The 21,062-nt window shown below is 45.9% G+C and overlaps 1 protein-coding gene across 30 annotated transcripts in view; it reads left to right on the plus strand.

Moving 5' to 3' along the window:
• Window positions 1-21,062, plus strand: part of ZBTB38 (zinc finger and BTB domain containing 38) — a 147,239-nt gene that overhangs the window by 69,547 nt on the left and 56,630 nt on the right. For 16 of the 30 annotated variants that reach the window (XR_011995287.1, XR_003238088.2, XR_011995289.1 and 13 more), the window contains one exon: window positions 5,059-5,157. The exons of 7 other annotated variants lie outside the window; for them this stretch is intronic. The gene's annotated coding sequence lies outside the window, so the exon portion shown is untranslated. Of the gene's footprint in view, window positions 1-2,687; window positions 3,038-3,421; window positions 3,559-3,884; window positions 4,251-5,058; window positions 5,158-13,387; window positions 13,643-21,062 lie in introns of those variants that run through there. 7 more of the 30 variants (XM_072727008.1, XM_072727004.1, XM_026018570.2 and 4 more) reach the window with 6 other exon arrangements.

Below are 21,062 nucleotides of genomic sequence, written 5' to 3' on the forward strand. Positions count from 1 at the left end.
CTCCTTGGTGCTGTTCTACATGTTTCTGTTGCAGAAATTTCCTATAAATTGGTAGTTACAGCTAGAGGCTTGTTCAGATTCAGATTCCTTTGTTTGTTTTAAGTAGTCAACATTCCATAGATTTTATATAAAAATTCTGATTTTGGCTTCATTGGAAAATTCTGCAGATCTGGCCTTCCCCCCCTTCCTGGCAAGGGCCAACCTTGAACTGGGTAGTGACCACACCTATTCCCCACTGAGGTGGGATATGAATTATCCTGCAGGCCACCGTTCACACTCCTTTCTGCCTGGCTCCCTGGAGCCCTAGAGCCCCTGTTCCAAACACTGCTTCTTCAGGGATTTTGGTACACTTCTCAGCACACCACCACAAGAGGCCCTTCAGGAAGCAGGGAAGACGATTCAGACATGGACTTTCTTAAAATGCTGGAAGGGAAAGAGATCAGCAGCCACATAAAAGGAGGCCAAGTGATAGAAATTTCCCTCAGCCCAAGATAAGGGCAAGAGAGAAGAGAAGTAAAACAATAAATTAACAGAGTGCTGCAAATATGAGAGACAGAATGAGTTATAGATTCCTAACCCATGGTGGGAAACTAAGGAAGGAAGTGGGTTTTAAAAAGAGACAAACTCTAGTGTTTTTATACATTATGATAATATTGAAACCTTAGAGAGAGGGAGCAAAAGAAGTGGGCAGTAAATGTTACATTGGCCAACAGTCCTAAATCAAAAAGTGCAAGAATGTAGCTGTAGCCTAGCAGAAGTCAAGTGGGGATTAAAGGTAGAAAATGAGGAAACCCTCCCGGGAAAGGCGGTGGGGCAAGGACCAGGAGCCATGCTGTGGAGATGTCAAAGAACTGGTGGATATTTAAGAGAAGAAGATCTCAAAAGTCTTAGGGTTTTGTTTGTTTTTTTTTTTTTTTTCTGATTTGCAAATGTATTGAACTGAAAGGTATTATAAAAATATAGTCAAAAAATATAGGCAAATTGAGCTGTTTTGGAAAGAATAAACCTTTACAGAAAAGAATAAAATCATGATGAGTTGGGATGTTCCTGGAATTTTCCAGATAGTTCCCCATACTCAGAAGAATGATTAAGAGAGAGAATCTGAGACTGGTTATGAGGAAGGGTGGAAAATTTTGAAGGACAGCCTGCTTATGTAAGTTTTCGGCTGTGGCGTTTAAAACTGTTGCCATGATATTTTAGTTATTAATAACAATTTGGGGAAATCTACTCGCTTCTGGAGAAACATTTGGCTCTAATGAGAAAGAAATGCCACTGTTTGTAAATTCCCAAGTGGATGTAAGGAGCCATTCACTTGCTAAGCCTCTTAGGAAAGCCAGAGCTGATTTCACCCTTAACAAGCTGTTGACAGCGTCTGATCAAGGTACCACCTGGAACATGTTAGCAGCATAGAAAGTGGACTGTGGAGACAGACCTGTGTTTAAATCCTTTTATGTCACTCACCTGGTGACCCTGGGAGCTCACCCATGGGAAATTTATAGGGTATAAAGGTTGCTTTACGTACATATGATTCTTCTTGCTTGGACGATAGGAACTTAGAGCTCTGGATCATTGCCTTCTAGCACTAGCAGCCACAACAGTTTACACGTATAGAGCACTTACTATGTTCCAGGCACTTCTGTAGAGACTTCATATGTATTATCCCACTTATTATTAAAAAGCCCTACAAGTAAGTGTAATCTTAAAATAAACCTCATTTTATGGATGGGGAAGCTGAGGCGTGGGGAGGTTAAGTAACTTGCCTAAAATTATACAGTGAGTGGCTTTGTAAGTGACAAAGCTGGGCTTTCAACCCAGCGGGACAGAATCCAAAGGCCAAACTCCCTTGCTCTTCCACTTCCCGCCTTCCCAGTCTCAGGGAAGCACAGTCATGCCTCATACTGGCACTTTCCAACCTGCGATTCCTAATTTGGGTGCCTCAGTTTTCTTGGAGGTCTCCAAATGATTTTCACAGTTTCCAAAAGCCTCATTGGGAACGCATAAACTTGCAATCAGACCACAAGTTTCCTTAGGTTGCAATCTACCATTAACAATGGATTGGCTCAGGTGTTGTAGAAGCTCTGATTGGCAGTTACACAAAAACATTGCAGGGTTGTTTTTTAAGTGGCAGGATGAATCATTAGTTAATAAACACAATTTAGTGGAATAGATCTTTCTAAACATGTGGCCTACTGAGAAAGACTAGAGGGTGCTTGGCTTTGAGAAGGCTGGGGAACTGCTAGTGTACATGTGTGTGCATGTTGCCCAAACCGCCAGCCTTTAAAACCCGGCCTTTATTTTTAAATTACATAATTCTTTAATTTGACTAGAAGTCAATTTATTTTTCCATGACTATTTAAAATGTTTCGGTAGCTGTGTATTTAATATTGTAATCCACTTTATTCTTCAAAACGATCAGGTCTTTAAAATATGGTCAGGAACTGAGATGCAAAATTGCAAACATTGCATTCCAAACTAAAAACAGGACAACAGGTTTTTTTTTGTTTTTTTTTTTAATCCTTTTAAGTTGCAACCTGGGAGTAAATCTTCGCTCAAGAAAAAAAAAATTTTAAGGTTTTATCCATTTATTCATGAGAGAGAGAGAGAGAGAGAGAGAGAGAGGCAGAGGGAGAAGCAGGCTCCATGCAGGGAGCCCGATGCGGGACTCGATCCAGGAACTCCAGGATCACACGCTGAGCCGAAGGCAGAGGCCCACCCAGGCGTCCCTGCTCAAGAAAATTTTAAAATAAGAGTCGAACTACCAAAACGCAGGGAACATGGATGGTTCTGAAAAACAAAAAGCAAACAAAACCTGCGCGTTAGTGCACGAGGCTCATAGCTCCACAAGGCAAACTTGCGCAGGCCTCAGTAAATACTTTTTCGACGAGCAGCCCCTGAATCTCGGAAGAAGGATGCTGGCAGGCGGGCAGGGCGCTTCGCCCGGAGCGCACTGGGTCTCCGCTGAAGCGCTGTGTGATACCGCGTGGGGTCCGGACGCGGCCTCCCCGACAGCCGCAGCCGCAGCCGCGGGAAGGCACAGGTGACGCACCAGCCCTGCCCTGGACTTGCCCCGAATCCTGGGTACCGGCGCCCTCTGAGACCCGGCCCCCGGGGTCCCCTCGGCGGCCCCGGGCCTCGTTCCGAAGTGCGGGTGGCCGCGGTCCGCACCGGGGCCGTCCCTGTCCCCGGAGGGGGCGGAGGCCGCAGCCCCGCGGCGGAGCCCGGGCCCGCCAGGACCCCCCCCCCCGCAACCCGCCGCGCCAGGTGCGGGCTGGGCCTCGCGGGCCCCGCGTGCGGCCCCCGCCCCGCCCCGCCCCGCCCCGCCCCGCGCGGGTCCCGCCGCCGCCGCCGCCGCCGCCGCCGGGCCTGGTCTCCGCGCGACGCTCCCCGGCGCCCCGGGCCGCGGGCTGACGGTCGGGCCGGCCGGGGGCGGGCCGGGCCGCGGGAGCCGAGCCGCCGGCGTCCATTTTCTGGGCGGTGCTGAGTGGCGCAGCGGCCGGGCTCGCGGGTCCGGAAGAGCCATGGCCCCCCGGGCAGCGCGCGCCGGAGCCGGGGAGCCCCGTAAGTGCCGCCCGCAGGGCCGGGCGGGGGGCGGCCTGGGGCGCGGCCTGGGGCGCGGGGCGCGGGGCGCCGCCGGCCCGGCCCCTCCCCCCCTCCCCTCCTCTCCCCTCCCCTCCCCAGGAGGGAGCCCCTGCGCGGCGGGGGCGCGGCGGGGGCGCGGCGGGGGCGCGGCGGGGGCGCGGCGGCCGCAGGTGCCGGGAGCGGGGCCTGCGCCCGGGCGGGGGTCTGCAGCCGCGCCGGGCAGGTGGCGCCGCGTCTAACGGCCCGATTGCGCGGCTGCGCTGGACGGCGGGGCGGGGGCGGGGGCGGGGGCGGGGGCGGAAGGCGCCCCCAAGGGCTCGGGGACCCGAGGGCCCGGGGCCAGCGGGCTCAGGAGCCGCGCAGGCGGTCGCAGCTCCTCCCGCCCGGCCCGCGACTGGGGACCCCAGCTCCGACGCAGCGGGCACCTGATGATTTTCTCGGTTCACCACCGAGCCCCTGGAATTGAATGGGACGTGCAAGGGCAGGGCCCTGCCCCCAGGGGTTGCAATCTCAGCCTCCCACTCCTCCAAGTAGTTAGGGCAGCCTCTGTGGGTACGACACCGCCGCCCGCCCGAGCCGAGCCGAGCCGCTGCTCCGCAGGGTGCACGGTAAAGGCCCCCGCGGTTCTAGTCTGTCCACGACTCCCCTTGCTAAGTCCTCCTCTGCTGTCGGTAAGTGACTGAGCCCGCTCTGGACTTCGGCCCTCATTGAATATTCCTTTGGCGGATCCATTACAGATGATATGTGTTATGGTGCCTTATACATATTTTAACGGTTGAAGACGTCTCCCAATTGCCCACCTCAACGACTCGGGCCAGGTTCGCAGGGCTAAAAAGCATAGGAGGATTCAGACCGTGGTTTCAGAGGAACTCCCGGTGAGGTACTCCTATACGTAGGTGTCGTGGTTTTCCAACAAGAGTAGGGACCCATTAGAAGATTGTGGACTCGGTTAACTGGGTTACTTCAGGAATTTTTTTTTTTTAAAGACATAGACTATATAATCCAATACAGAAAAGAAGAGAATAGAAGATATGAGAGCACATTGCACATAGTAAAACCAAGTGTTATGTTAAGACTATGGGGTTTGTTTATATAATGTAATTTTTAAAAACAGCAGGTCACAGAAAGTTTTTAAAACACTTGTTTACAGGTTAATAACCCAGGCTTTGGAATCATCTGAACCTGGGTTTAAGTCCCAGATCTAACATAAACTACCTGTGTGACCTTGAGTAGATTCCATGACCTCTCAGAGCCTCTTTTTGTGCAGCTGTAAAATGGGGAATGTCTCCTACATTTGAGGGGTATTATCAAGACTATACAAGGTCACATATGGCGGTATTTTGCTCAGTACTTAGAGTACATGTTCAACATACATGCTAATTGCACTTATTGTCATTGCTGAAACATCAAATCCTGGCAGCCAGTCACGGGACTGTGCTCTTTCTTTCTTTTTTTTTTTTTTTTTTTTCTCTTTTTTAGGTCTTGATGAGGAGGAGATGGAGGACTCAGAACCAAGAATTTCCAAGTGATTTCTTCCAAAGCATAAGAAACTGTTAGTGCTGGTGTGTTCTCACTGAGGTAACTGAATTTGTGTCTCATGTTAGTCTGTATGAAATAAGAAAGGGATTTTTCTGAGGGACCGAATGACTCCCAAGGGGCATCTGATTTGTGCCAACAATCGACCAGATTGGGGGATTACAAAGTGACAATGACATTTAAGTGAACTGTTATTAAGGAGACAGGAGGCCCCTGTGATGAAGGAGGAGCTAAGTGAAACAGGGCTCCTGGACAACTGGTTTCTCATTCCAATTCTGCCAATGACTATCATGGGAGCTTCTAGAAGTCTTTTTGTAGATCTCACATTTGTCCAGACTGGAAGGGCCCACAGACATCATTGAGGCCCAGAGAGTTTAAATGACTCTTTAGGGCACCCCAGTGGGTTGGGGCCGAGGTGAGACCACAGCTTGGATCTCAGTCAGTCATGTAGCCAGCTCAGGGCCTGCTGTAGGGTGAGTACCACATTAGGCATGGAGAGTGCACACATGAAGAGCCCACCCCCAGGACACTTGCAGTTTTTATGTAGACAAGAACTGACAGCTAGCAAAGTGCTGGATTATTTATTTATTTATTTACTCCTCACAATACCTCTACAAGGTAAAGAACAGATGTGAAGGATTAACGTGAAAAAATTCAGACAGGTCCTGGAGGGCTATATAGCTCATACTGCACGTATGGTGCACATTCTATATGCAAAGCACAATGCTAGGAGCACAAAGTTCAAGGCAAAGTGCTTGCCCCCTCCAAGAGTTTGTAGCCTAATCTTCAAAGAGACAGTCAGATGGGCTGTGCCTGACATTCACCCCTCATTCACCTGCCTCTCCAGCAGGCAGAGTGGGAGGTATTGCAGAAAGAGACCTGAGTCGGTGGCACGTCATAGTTCTTGCCTTTCGATGCAATTTTTCTCTTTTTTCCAAATTTAACCTATACTTCCATCCAACTATTAAAACTTTTACTTTCAACTTAGAAACAATAGTAAGATCTTCTCTGAATTAATTCATTGATGTGTTCACTCAACAAATGTATATTAAGCTCCTATAAGGCACTTGGATATTCAAGACCAAATGTTCTGTATTTTTACAATCATGATTATTAATTATGTTCAATCTCTTAGAAAGGAATTATTTGTCCAACTGTTAGAGATGTACTTTTGCTAACATACTAGAATATTAGCTCCAAGGATGTTCAAGATTGACCCATTAAGGATATATAGATCTTTTAAAAAATCTTGAAATCTTAAAGGAATTTCTTCTTGGGGCACCTGGGTGGCTCAGTTGGTTAAGCGTCCAACTCTTGATTTTCACTCAGGTCATGATCTCAGGGTTGTGAGATGGACCCCAGCATTGGAGTCATTTCTTAAGATTCTCTCTCTCCCTCTACTCCTCCCTCCCCCCAAAAAAGAAAGGAATTTCTTCTCTTTTAAATTCTGACTTTGCCATTACTGTCACTTGTTTATAGTGGTCTTTTATTTGTCGACTTAACCAACAGATATAGAGGAAAGCAGTTTGGCAAGGAAGCTTTCTTTAACTTGAAATGCTTCTCTCTTCTAGCTTTGTAGGTTACCCAGGACTAGGAGTGTTCAAAGGTAAAGCAATTTAAGATGCTCTGATTTACAGAATACAAAGTTAGAGATAGCTCCAGTAATTGCATTAAGCAACAGAATCAGTTTGTAAGTCTTGAATGCTGCTTATAACAAACTTAACTCCAGATAGAACAAATGAGATGTTGAATGTGAATGTGCTTTGTAAATTTCTAGGAGTTCTACAAATGTTACACAGCAAATATTTATTGAGTGTCTACATGAGTACATCGCTGTGCTAGAGAAAACAGAGGATTCGGCAGCAAAAAAGATCTGATTCCTTCTCTTTCAGAGCCTATTATGTAGGTGAGGAAATAAAATATGCAGAAACACCGTGTGGTAAATGCCAAAAAAGATAGTTCGGTAGTTTGAAAAAGAAAAGGCTCTTTTACTTCTAGGAATCAAGGGATTCTTTCTTGAGAAAAGGCATTTAAGCAAGTTCTTGAAGGATGTAGAATTTCCATAAAAGAGATGGGGAGAAGGGGCACCTGGGTCCCTCAGTCGGTTAAATGTCCGATTCTTGATTTCAGCTCAGGTCATGATCTCAGGGTTGTGAGATCGAGCCTGAGTTGGGCTCTGCACTCAGCAGAGAGTCTGCTTGAGATTCTCTCTCTCCCTCTGTACCCACTCCTCTCTCTCTCTCTCTCTCTCTTAAAAATAAATAGGGGCACCAAGGGCCTATAGGTGCCCTATTATTATAGGTGCAGGTTACTATTCTATTAACACAGAATATTAAATGGTTCAGTAAGTTAAGTGTCTGCCTCTGGCTCAAGTCATGATCTCAGGTCCTGGGATTGAGGCCCACATCTGGCTCCCTGGTGAGTGGGGAGTCTGCTTCTCCCTCTCCATCTGCACCCCCCTGCTCATGCACATGCTCTTTCTCTTTCTCTCAGGTAAACAAAAAATCTTCTTAAAAAATAAGTCTTTTTAAAAGAGAGAGATGGGGAGAAGGCATTTGATATAGGAAGAACAGCAGGAGAACAAGAGAGCATGAACCATATCCAGGGAAAGGTAGTGAGTCCAGTTGAGTAGAACTGGCCTATACAGGCATCAAGTGGGAAATGAAACAGAACATTCAGTGGCGAACAATAATGGTCTTGAATGTCAAGCTGGGAAATATGAATGTATTAAACCAAAAGGAGTCATTGAATATGTTTGAACAGGGGAGTGTCACAGCTATGCATCCAGGGCATGCTCTTGTGAGTAGCTCATGGGGAGATGGAGCAGGAGAAAAGGCAGGGCAGAAACTGGTGACAGGGAGACCAGTTAGAAGGCTACCACAGCCCATCAAGGAAAGGTAGGGCTGTTGGAAGGGAAGGCCTGAGATGGGTGATAGCAGTGAAACAGGAAAGAACAGATGCGAAAGAGAGAACAGACGCAATGTGACATTTCCGTAAGGAAGGAATAGCTAAAGCTGCCACTGAAATTTCCCGGAGTAGTGCTGCCTGTGAGGGAAACGTCAAAGGTGGGTAAGGAGCACCATGTGAAAGGTGCTGAGTTTGAGGTGGTGACAGCTCACAGGGGGCTTTGTGCACAGAGGAGGGCCAGAGCTAGCTTGGGAGTCATTAAGATCTAAGAAAAAGTCAAGAGATGGGAGAAGAAATTATCTAGAGAGAGAATATAGGGAAGCAAAGATGGAGGATGGAGCCTTATTGGAAAAGAAAGAAGGACCTAAGGGACGGTCCTAGAGAGAAGTCTGGCAAGAGAGCAAGGAAGAATTACAAGGGAACAGACTCCACCAGCCAGCAGAAGGGGCTTCCCAGTGGAGGGAGCCGGAAGTACCAGACTCTGGGGAGGTGGGGGCTGGGCTCAGGACGCTGTTGGATTGACAGAGGCTACATCGCATTATTGGCACTTTTCTCTTTGAGGTAATATGACTTGCAGAATGAATATTAAATGGTTTCATTCACAAGAATTTGTAGCTTGTACTAATCAAGAATCATCATTAAATTTGATCCTAGTGAGCCCCCCAAAACACTTCTGATTACTAAAATTCCAACTGTTAAATATGGTTGTGAGTAGACAGACCAAAGAATAGCTGTTGGTAGGATAAGTTTGTTGAAAACTACATTTCTGTTGATGGAAGAGGTTTGCTAAAAGTATTTTAATTCCTTTGCCTTTTACTAAATGGCTATATGTATGTGTGAGAGAGAAAGAGTATGTGCGCGCGTGCACGTGTTTGTGTGTGTGTGTTTTCATGGGCATATGAGCTTAATACAATGGAATGAGAAGACTGGGGTCAGATAAATCTAGTTTCACAACCTCACCGGGCCATTTTCCAGGCTTGTGACTTCAGAAAAGTTACTCCCAGGGCCTAACTTTTTCCATCTATAACTCAAATAAGATTATTTTGAAGATTGAGTAATACATAATTTGGTCAGGATCTGTACCATAGTAGGAAGTTAATAAATGTTGATTCCCTTCCCCTTACAACCTTGTATAGATATGCAAATTTCTGTATAATATACATCTATATACAAAGCATTATCTTTATGACTCATTTTAATGTGTTGATTTTATCAAGGAAAAAGCATTCCTCCCATTATAGCTAATCTATCCTGTGATAATTCAACTCACTGGCAACTTAGTATGGATAAGAATCCACCTGGGGAATGCATTAAAATGTGGTCCTAGACACCCCCACCCCCAATCCAGAGATTCTAAGTATATAGATTTTGGGGGAGGGCCTAGGAATCTTCATTTTAGACAAGCAGGACAAGGTGAGGATTAACAAGTGCCAGTTTCTAGGAAGCAGAGGAAGAGGCAAACCTGAGACTTAACATTAATGGATTATATTTGTAAGAAGATAAAAACAGACGAGTCCCAGATAGTCAAGGCATGCTGGGATTCTCATCCCCCAACCGTCTCGGTCTGCAGCACATCCACAGCAGTACCGGGTGACGTGTAGCCTCCATATCAACTTCTCTTCCTGCAGGAAATATAATGGCAGCAACATTGCTTGGTGATGCCATTAAAATATATTTTGATGCGTTTTTCTGTCTGACTCAGTGTCCTCTGGTTGGTAAACATCTCTGCTAACTTGATTCCTTTCTCTGCCTGTCTGCATCCAGGAATCATAGAATTTTTAGGTTAGTTCATTTTGCTCATCCATCCCAACCTCATTTTATAGATGAGAGAAGAATTGATCCTCTTTTTCCTCCTAGTGCTCGCTGTCTTCCTTGCTTATTCACAAGAAGGGATTGAGACATATGTCTATCTGTGATACTTAAGCTACGTGTGGAGAATATAAGACGTATTTGACTTGTTCATATTGAATTGTGCTTTATACTCCCTGTACATAATTTAAAAATCCGATAACTTAATGTGAATATGTTTATTAAAATGATACCAGGTCCTTTTGTAATATCCTTGGCATTCTGTTGATGGTTTGCTTCTGTTGGAGGATGCCAGTGGCCTGGAGCCTTCCTAGAAATGAGTTTCTTTCTCTATTCCTATTGTGCCTAAGGGAAAAAGATGGAGCAACTTTCATGAAGTGAGTTCTATACCTTCCATGCATTATTTCAGCCATCTTTATTAGAATATCAGAATAACCTGGTGTGGCAGAAATCGAGGCAGAGAGGCTCAGTAATGCAGTTGATGAGATTTTCACACCATAGGGTCTGACTCCAAAGCCCAGGCTCTTCTCTCCATACACCGTATTGTTTCCCCAGGCACAGATAGACAATATGAAATAGATCACTCTTTCTGATTTTAGCTTAGAGACCTTTGTCCCTGATACTATTGTAACCTCAGAACTTTTGACAAGAAACAAGTGGAGCGCAGCTAATGCACAAACTTGAAATTGTTGAACAAATATCAACTATGTGCCAGGTACCAGATTAAGACCCCACGCTCATGGGGCCTCCTAGTTTTCCCCACCTGTCCTTATCTACCATCCATGTGCTACTGCAAGCTTTCCTTTTAAACTGAAAACACCAGTGGATTTCTACACTGATAAGACCATCGATTTGTGTCTTGCTATAGTTGTTACTGTCCTTTGCAGCGCTAAATGTTCCCAGAGTCACTATGCCAGTTGAAAGTGAAGAACAGCTCCTTGGGGGATTGCCAGAGGTGCTCAGCAAGTGTTTGTTGATTACCCTCTGAGGCCCTAAGGAAGTTTATGATGGGGAGAGGGAAAGAGCCCAGAGCCCTGCAGAGGGAGGTTGGAGGAGATTTAAAAAAAAAAAAAAAAAAAACACTCACCATGGTGTGAGAAACCAGACCAACCGGCAGACCTGGGACTTGTCCCTGTGTCCCACTGTGTGACCTGGGGAAAGAAAGTCATGTAACTTTGCTGGCTTGGTTTCCTCATCTGTGACCAAGGAAGGTATGGCTCAGTGATGACCGACGTTTCTTCTGACTTCAAGATGAATTATGTTCCCTCTCCAGCAAAGAAGCAGAGAAGCCACGATAAGCAAGTAGAGAGGTGGAGTGAGAGTTAACACCATGCTTGAGGTCTGCCAGGGGTCCTGATTTCAGAGTCCCCTCTGACTATCCTCATAGAATGACTAATACCAGTCAGATTCTGGGTTCTGCTTTTACCTTACACTTTTGAGGAAAGTGTGTGAATTTAAGGATGGGAGATTGCTTGCTTTGGGAAAATAAGGATGCTTACCAACAGATGGAGACTGGCTGGGAATCAATCAGAAGATAATCAAGTGGGAGGTAGGGAATTATGGTTGTCAAATTATGTGGCCAGAAAGAACCTTAGAAATAAACTAGCCCCATCTCCTCACATTTTAGATAAGAATATAGGAGCCCAGGGACACATCATGGAATTTACTCAGTATCACACAGGTAGTAGCAAACTGGGAAGAGAACCCAGTGTCCAGTGCTTAGTCCAGTTCACTCTCTGCAGAAGGAGGGGGGTCCTGTCTTAAGGCAGGTGATCAGGAAAGCAGATGGCAGTCAGAAAGCAAAGCTTGAAGAGAGGCTGAAGCTGTTCCATTAGAGAGCGTGGACCATAATGCCTGCTGGGCTTCAAGTACCCAGTTGGACACCATGATGCAAAACTACCATCCTGTTGACCACTGGGATTCTTGTCAATTAAAGTAGTCAAGAAAATTTCTTTTTAAACTGGGAGAAGCAGAAGGTGGATTCCTATTTTTGAAAGTGCCTTTTTTTCTCTTATTTCAATGCAAATTACTAAGCTATAAAATAATTTAATTTTGAGAGGAATTAAGTATTTTCTGAAGGAATATGAAGGAGACAACCCAGCTTGCACTGGCCACTGGTATGCGTGTGTTATGCTGGCCCATTTTGCTGGCCATTTTTATACATGCGTTCATCCCCTGCTGCATTTTCATGAGAAAACTAGTGCCAATTAAATCCTAGAGGAACATCCTGGGGTTATTTCAGCAATCCATGAATGCAGGCTTTGTGCAAGGTGAGATAGATATGAGCTGTCCCTTCCTTCCTGCTTTGTGAGTTGGATATTGTTTCTAGGCCCCATATTGTTTGTGTTATTTTTCCTGTTCGTGTGTTAGAACAACTTCTGATTATTTGTAGAGTTGATCACAATTAGATAATAAGACCACAAATTCAGTAAAAACAAAGCCGGATATATTATCTTGCCAGGCCAGGGGGACCCACTTTTGGAATCACAGTCTCCCTAAACCTGCATGCATTTTCATGTAGACATAAAGACTTCTGATTAGCTCTGATAGAAGGTTGATTCACTTCTAGATCAAAGTGAGGATTTCCTCTTTAAAAAAATCTACTCAGTGGGGCACCTGGATGGCTCAGTCAATTGGGGCATCCACTCTTGATCCACCAAATCAAGACTTGACCAAATGAAGTCTCAAGGTGGTAGGATTGAGCCCTGGATTGGGAGTCTGCTCAGGACTCTCTCTCTCCCTCTCCTTCTACCCTTCCCCCTGCTCACTCTTGCCACTCTTGCTCTCTCTGTCACTTAAATAAATAAATAAAATCTAAAAAAAAAAAAAAAAAATCAACATTCTGGTCTGTCCCTGCTTACACCTGCTTATTCTGGTCTTGTAGTCCCTGACACGAGCTCAAAGAGCGAGGCTTCTCAAGGTCTCCACGCTGTATTTATGCTCGTGGGTGGAAGCAGTTGACTATCTCACAGTAGCCAAAGTCATACCTGCTTCCTGGGTGCCTGCTGCCAAACCCTACCTCCTGTGGTGTTCCACCTTTGCTTTAATGGGAGGACCACCCTGAGGAAGCAGAAGGCACAGGGATAGATAGAAAAAGCAGTGAGTGGCAGGGACATGAGGCCTCGAATGGGGTTTTACTCAGACGTTAGAGAATGTAGCCTACCCCAAGTGCTGGGCTAAATAGGGTTTAAAAAAAAAAAAAAAAAGAACCAGACCTTTAAATTTTTTCCTGTCCAGGTCTAGCAATTCTGGAGTTTCTTTAGCCACTACCCCCTATGATTTGACTTTGTGCACAGAAGCACGGGTTGATTACCTGGGAAACACATGTTTTCCTAAACGAACATACACGGCAGAGTTGGCCTCTTGCCCTATTTTGCTGTATATTTAACACTCTTAATACTTGGTTTTGGTTTTGACATTTTCAGGAAATCAGTCAAGAACTTTTTGCCACATTTGAATCATCTATTTTAAGACTTTCTTTTCTATTTATTGTCACGAGTTTCTGATAAGGTGATTTGGTGCATCTCTATTTTAGGAAAGACTTTTTGAGGGCTTCTTTTTTTTTTTTTTTTTTTAATGAAGTTTAAATGGGAGTCTTACCTCGGAGCCTAGTCGCTACCTTACATTAAAAAATGACCTATTTCTTCGCCCCAGGAGGTTCCCTTGCTTAGGGAAGATAAAAAAAAAAAAAAAAAAGTCGGGTGATTAGTCATTGTGGCGTTCAGCAAACAAATCCTTTGGAGGCCATGATTTACGTTACTGGTTGGAGAAAAAGGTTCTATGTGTCTCCAGACGGTTAGTGCCGCGAAAGGTAAGCGCCGTGTATTCCCAGAAGGTCCGTCGAGTGTCCTGTTTGTTGTGTTCAGGCTTCTAAACCCGGTGGCCATTTTCTGTGAGTTTGAATCCCTGTGTGATGAAGCTCCTCCCACTGTAGAGTCTCTGAGCATTTGTTTTCTAAAATGAAAGCACAAGCAGAAACTCGAGCTGTTCTGCAGAACAGCCTGTTCTTCAGATTTTTTTAGATCAGTATATTTAAAAGCATAATTTTTTAAACAGCCTATTGTGGGTTGTTTTTATCTGCAGTGGGTTTGGGTTTGTTTGGGGGATTTCACTTTTTTTTTTTTTTTAAAGTGTAGACAACGTATTTATCGCTGTGATCGCTCCCTGTCCATCCCCCCACCACCACCACTTTTAGTCCAACAGGTGAGCTGGGGAACTATTCGGATACGTGCCTACTGCCAGAAACCATCCTTCGGCTTCAATTTAGTGTCTTTTCTGGAGAGAAATTGGCAGAAGCTCCCTGGGACTCAGTTCCTTTCATATTCTACCCCCCTCTCCAGCCTTTTCCACCCACCAGTTTTCCCCAGGCCAGTTCTTTTGTCTAAACCGCTGTGCGTCCATTTGTGTGACCGGCCAGGCTTCTGCCACATTCCCACAGTGCAGAAGCTCTTGTGCCTCTAGTTGTACATCCATCCGACCTGCCCGTGGGCTTGCCCGACCGCCCTGCCAGTCACCTGTATCTCCTGGACCCTGGGAGGAGGTGACTGTTGCACAATCCCATGTTGCCTCGGGGATCTGGGCTGCCATGCCTGGCCTCACTCCAGAGATCGCAGTGTGGGCAGCGGTGGCTTCAAACTGGAAAAGTGGGTGGGGGAAGAGAAATGATGGAAAACAACGGGAGGAGGAAATGTGTGTGCAAGGAAAGTAGTACGTGGACTCAAATATATGAGAGCTTGGGTCCGTGAAAATGATCTCTCTGCGCTGGCACCTTACCCATGGTGGGGAGGTGGGGAGAGACTGCCAACCATGGGCTGTCTGTTGACAGCGGGAAGGAAGTGTGGCAGGACAGGGCAACAGCATCAGCAGCTTTCCTTCGGGAGGCCAGAGGCTGGAAGGATCAACTCTGCATCCCCACCCCCCACTCCAGGGTCTCTAGAGCTGAATTTGCTTCCTCGGGTTGACCACCATTGTTCTACTGAGGAGTTTGCAGAGATTCCCTGGAGACACTTGTGATCCTGGGGGATATGCTTTATTGTGTTGATCCCATTGTTTGAGGCTCTGACTGCTGGGTTGCCCAGGCTGCGCTTCTGTGGTCTGGGTTTTGGAATGGTTATTTGTGTCATACAGTGGTGAAGCATGGTATTGTCCAAATTACTCTGACCCAGTAAGGGGCTACTGGTAAAGGCCTGTGCATTCTCGCAGTTTTTGCTCCCCTCACCACATCATCTGCTAATGAGGAGTACGGAGCCTCGTTTGAGAAGGAAAGCCAGGTGCTTCCAGGAGTGTCAATCTGATTTTGTGGAGCTCAAGCTAACCTTATGGTTAAAGTGACTTTTGGAGCAAAGCGAAGAGTTTGCTATCTGCCACTCTGCCCCCTAGGATTCATATATTAAGAAATTTTCTTAATGAACAAACATGAACAGGAGGGATCCTGAAGAATGTATTCTGTGATGCACATATATTCTGTGTCACAGCTTCTCACCACCTGTCCTTCATTAAGATGGAATACTTAAGTAGTTATGGAAGCTGGAATACGGTTACTTGACCACATAAATTTTAGAGGACAGTGAATCACGGTACAGAGACTGAAACGTTGTAGGCAGGATAAAACTTCTAAGTGGTTTATACTTACGTTATTGTAGATCAGGGTCTAAAGTTCAGATACATACAGACCAGGAAGGTAATATGAATGTTCAGTGCGGGCTGGGTATAAGAAGATGGAATCATAAAGTGGTGGCAAACCGGAGGCATGAAATTTTTAAAAAATACTGTAGGGCCAGATGAAACACATCTGTGGGCTGAATCCAGCCTCTGGGTGCCTGCATGTCAGTTAGAGAGCCATCCCATCAGACTCAGCCCACCAGTCTGCATTTCCTCCGTGGCGGCCTGCCCAGGCCTTTCCTGCAGAGCACTGGGCTTGAGGTTCTCCAAGACCCATCCTAAGGAAAAGTCATGGCCACTGAACCTTCTCTGTGTCACAGCAAATAAGGGAGCCACTTTGGAGATAAACTGTGTCCGTGTCATACAAGCAAAGCAATTTGTCAGTGGGATCAGCAGCAGAACACAAGCGTGTACATCCAAGGATATCTGGAGGACATCTGGAGAGGCAGGAGACGTCACGGCCTCGATTAAGCTGCCCAGTGCTCGGCCTGCCCAATAGTACACGACAGATAGAACACGACGAACCCACCAAAGGAAGCCACTCCCTGTTCAGGCACGTTACTCCCAAGGCAGCGGAATGGAGCCAAGACTGCAGAAGCTAACCTGGCTGGCGCCAGGCCCTGCAGTGACCGTGAAGGGCAGCAGGCATTTCGTGATATACCTAGTCTCCCGTTTTGACTGGCTCGGCCCAAAGATGCTTTCTGAAATATCAAGCAGTTAGCCACTTCCTAACTAGTCCCAGACGAGGACAGTGTGAGAACTGGCCCCTATCTCCATTGACACTTGAATGACCTTCCGCACATCCTGGAGTTTATGCCTTGCTTTTTTTTTTTTTTTATTTCCTAAATTTCTTCTAACTACTCCTGTTTTCCCTTGCACTCTTGGTGCTGACTCGTTACATCTATAAAGCACTTAGCACAGGGCCTCGCATGTAGAAAGTGCTCAGTAAATATTAGCTCTTGTTGTTGTTGGCATCATCACCATCACCATCATAACGATTATGATTTCACCAGCAGGTAAGGGAACTTGGTTTCCTTAAGCCGTCAACTCAACTGTGTACCTCAGCTGTCTCCACCCTGATGTAAATGAACACGGGCCACATAGTGGTGATCCACCGTGTTGGAGAGTGCCTTAACAAGATGCCCCTCTGACAGGTGCACGTTAATGCGTGGGGAGCAGAGAGACAGACTTGCATGGAGACCCGTCCTTATGGGCTTGCCAGCTTGGAGATGCTTTGGGACAGGTCTCTGGGGCAGGGGCCGGGAGATGTGCCTTTTTTTTTTTTAAACTATATTATTTTTTTTTTAATTTTTATTTATTTATGATAGTTACACAGAGAGAGAGAGAGAGAGAGAGAGAGAGAGAGGCAGAGACACAGGCAGAGGGAGAAGCAGGCTCCATGCACCGGGAGCCCGACGTGGGATTCGATCCCGGGTCTCCAGGATCATGCCCTGGGCCAAAGGCAGGCGCTAAACCACTGCACCACCCAGGGATCCCCGGAGATGTGCCTTTTACATAATACCATAGGGATGTATGATGGGGTGGTTTTGACCATGTTAGGAATCTGATTCTGAAGGCTTGTGACCCCTGCCTGTGACTTTAACCTGAACACAGCACCTGGTTCCTGCACCTGGTTCCTTTCCACCCTCCCCACCCCCCATGGCCCTTATGGCCATGCAAACCATGTTGCCAAGGAGGGAAATTCCTGTGTTATGAGGCCAGAAAACCTTTGTGTGTCAGGGAACTGACACAAATCATTTTAATGTGGGACATGTAGCAGTGTAAAAATGAGTGATGCACTCTTGGTGAAGACTTGAGGACCCCGGTAGGTGTGAGAATGAAGGTGTAACCTTCTGTAATATTCTGTAATGTTGGTGACTGAGACTTTTGCCTGCTCCTAAAAAAACATTCTGAAATATGGAAATAACTTATCCCATGCTGCCTCGGTGACTTGTCTGGACCGGAAGCTATTGGGGTGGTGAGGACAAAATGGCCACAGCATCTTAGAGACGAAACCCTAACTTCATATCAAATTAATTTAGTATAGAAGTGAATTAATGACAAGCCTTTTCAGCCTTTCATAGCTTTCATCTGTGTTTTGAGGGTAACATAGTCTAGCATTTTGTTAATTTATGATTGTGATGATTTTTTTTCCTCATGTCCTGTACACTTGGCAGCCTGGGGTCCCTCAGGCAGCATAAGATTTGGAAGTGCAGCTACAGATCTTAGTTCCTGAAATAGCTCTCTCTCTTCCTCTTTGCTTCCTCCTCTTCCTGCCACTGGCAGGGAATTTTGCTTGGCGTTCTGGATCTCAGTTCCCTCTCTCATTTATCCAGAGGAGTTGATGCCATGGTGTTTAGTAGGTTGGATGGTGGCCCCAAAAAGGTATGTTCAGACCCTGGTGCTGTGAACATGACCTTATTTGGAGAAAGGGTCTTTGCAGATGTAAGTTAGTTAAAGATCTTGAGATGAGTTCATCCTGGATTGTGGCTGGCCCGGCCCTAAATCCAAAGACAAGTGGCCTTATGAGAAACACAGGGAGGAGCAACACATGAGGAGGAGAAGGCCATGTGAAGAGGTAGGTAGAGATCAGAGTGACAAAACCACAAACCAGAGACTGCCCAGAAAAACCAGAAGCTGGAAAAGGCAAGGAAGGATTGTCCTCCCGAGTCTTTGTAGAGAGCACAGACCTATGATGCCTTGATTTCGAACTTCCAGCCTCCAGAAATATGAGAGGATAAGTTTCTGTTGTAAGTCACCAAGGTTGTGTAACTTGTTACAGCATGATTAGGAAGCTGATACAGTGTCCAGTCCTTGTCTTGATTCAGAAATGCCTCGGAGCTTATTAAAAATCAGTTTCTGGGGCTTGACCCCTGACCTTTCTGAATCTGTGGGTCTCTGGCACCAAGAAACTAAAGTGTTGTTTTGTTTTGTTTTGTTTTTACATGAGAGCTCGCTTTCATGAGAGCGAGCACTAGAGAGAAAGCAGAAGCAGAAGGAAGGGCAGAGGGAGAGGGAGAAGCAGACTCCCCACTGAGCAGGGGGCCTGATGCAGTACTTGATCCCAGGACTTCAGTCTTCCTACCTTGTTAGAAGTGCAAACTCTTCTCTTTGTAGCATTCCAGCTGTTCTCTCTTTAAAATCTCAGGCTGAATTCGTAGGTTTTCAGGATGATTTGAAAGTTATCCAGGTAAGTTGGTGAGGACAGGTGACTTGGGGACCCTATTCTCCCCGATCCCAGGACTTCGGGATCATGACCTGAGCTGAAGGCAGTTAAACGACTGAGCCAGCCAGGTGCCCTGAAACTAAAGTTTTAATAAGGGCTTTCAGGTGGTTCTGATACATCTGTTACCCCTTTGGTAGTGGTATTCCTCAAGTTCCTTCTGTTCATCCACTTTACCTTCCTTGGCCAATATTCCTGCTCATGTTTGCGACCACATCCTGTGTGTCAATGCAGTGCACATCTAATTCTTCAGCCCAGCTTCCTTTCAGCAATAAGATCTCTTTTGGATGCCTCTTGATTGAGAGCATCACTTGCCTGTGGGAGCCTGTGGGAGATCCACAGGCTCCTCAGGGAGCACAGACTTCATTATCGTCCTCCTAAACCAGCTCTTTGATCTGGTACCCTACCTGCCAGTGGCACACTGAGGTAATGAAACTGGGTATTAACCTTCATTCTTCCCTCTCTCTCTCCTCTGAATTCCAGTGAGTTGATTCTTTCATCCAAATGGCTTTCAGGTCTTTCTCCCCTGTTCATTCCCCACCACCTTCTCCTTGTCTTCTTTCTAGACTCCCTCCAGACATCCTTCTCACCAAATGGTTCCCAGAAAGATTTGTCTACAAATTTGCGAGATGATTCCCGCTGAAAATCTTTTAAATGACTCACTGTCGTCCAGGCTGCTCATTAGAATCATCTGGATATCTTTTTTTTTTTTAATTGCAATACCTAGTATTCACCCAAGACCAAACAAAACAGAATCTCCAGTTGGAGCCTAGTGTTGGTTCTTTATTCAGTTCCCATAGGTGATGCAGTTTAGGGTTGAGAACTTCTAGACTAGAGGATAAAATCCAAAGTCTTGATAGTATCCCAAACTCCTCAACTATATCCCTGCTAATCTCTCCTTCGCCATCTCCATCAGACCCTACCCACACCCTGTGCGGCAGCCATACCCACCTCTTGCCATTCCCTAAATGTGTCATTCTATCTCACGCCCGCTTGCCTTTGCTTTAGACCTCTGCCTGGAATAGAATGCCCCTTTCTCTCTGGGATTCCAAGAAATGCTCTCTGTCTTTCAAGACTTAGTTCTATCTCTCTCTCCTTGACTCTGCTTCCCCAAACTCAGTTTAAGGCTGCATGCTCCAGAGTCCTAGGCCCACTTGCTAGTGCGCTTTGATTATCACAGAGGAGCTGTTTGTCTGCATGTCTGTCTCTTCCATTAGACTATGGCATCCAAAAAGTTGCTGAATGAGGGAAAAAATAAAGGAGTAAACAAAGCCAAGGGGATGAAATAGTGTTTTTGCTTCCTAAATTATTGCACCTATGCTACCTTATATCTCATCAGACACTTAAAACTCTGCTTGGCTTTAATGAATGTAATAAAGCTGTAGAAGTAGCAGTTGTGTGTAATGCCATTAATTAAATGTTTGCTAGCTGCAGTCTCCATAGTTATTGTTTCATTTAACTAACTCAATAATCATCTCAGGCATCATTCCCATTTTACAGAGTGAACTAAACAAAATGCTTGCCATCAGGTAATGCAAGATGGCAGAGAACACAAAGTGGAATGCATGGATGATAACCTGGTCAGCTGTATTAATAGCATATAGGGTGGTCAGGAAAAACTGGTTCTGTTGATCAAAATAGCTCTTGGTGAGTAGTCTTTTGAGTGACATGTTCACATTTGGCACCAAATTTGACATAAAATAAACAAAGCCATTAAACAGCACTCAAAAGATGAGATGGTGATTTCTATTTATTAACATTTGGGATCACATAAATACAGTCTTCCTGTTCAGCGTGCTAGAAGGAGTGTGTGACCCAGAGTCACAAGATCAGGGTTGAAAACCCAGCTGTGCCAATTACACAATATGTGATGTTAGGATTTTGGCTTAATTTTTTTGAGCCTCAGGGTCTTCGTCTCTGAAATGAAAATATTATTTCACAGCCAACAGGGGTGTTGTGAGAAAAGAAAATGAAATGGTATGTACGAATGTGATTTGGAAATGGTATAGGACTAAATGGGAGTGAGGCTGAGCATGCTTGTCCTTGTCCTTTGTTTGGATCCAGAAGGTTGGCCTTTGGGAAGTGTTGGGATGGGGAAGGGTGATGTTCTGCGGGGTCAGTGAATATGGGCACTGAAACAGTTACAGGTTGTCTGATTTCCTGGGGGGGGGGGGGGGGGGGGGGATGGGCAGGGTATGAGGATGCTGGGCTATGAGCCCCAGAAAAACGCATGGCATGAGCTAGTTGGGGAGGATGTGAGAATGGAGACGAGTGGTTAGAAAATTAGAGTCCTGTTGTGCTTAATGAAACAACAGAGCTGAGAGAATGTAACTGGACAGGGTTTTAC

The sequence above is a fragment of the Vulpes vulpes genome, chromosome 11 (assembly GCF_048418805.1).
Source record: "Vulpes vulpes isolate BD-2025 chromosome 11, VulVul3, whole genome shotgun sequence".
NCBI classification, from domain to species: Eukaryota; Metazoa; Chordata; class Mammalia; order Carnivora; family Canidae; genus Vulpes; species Vulpes vulpes.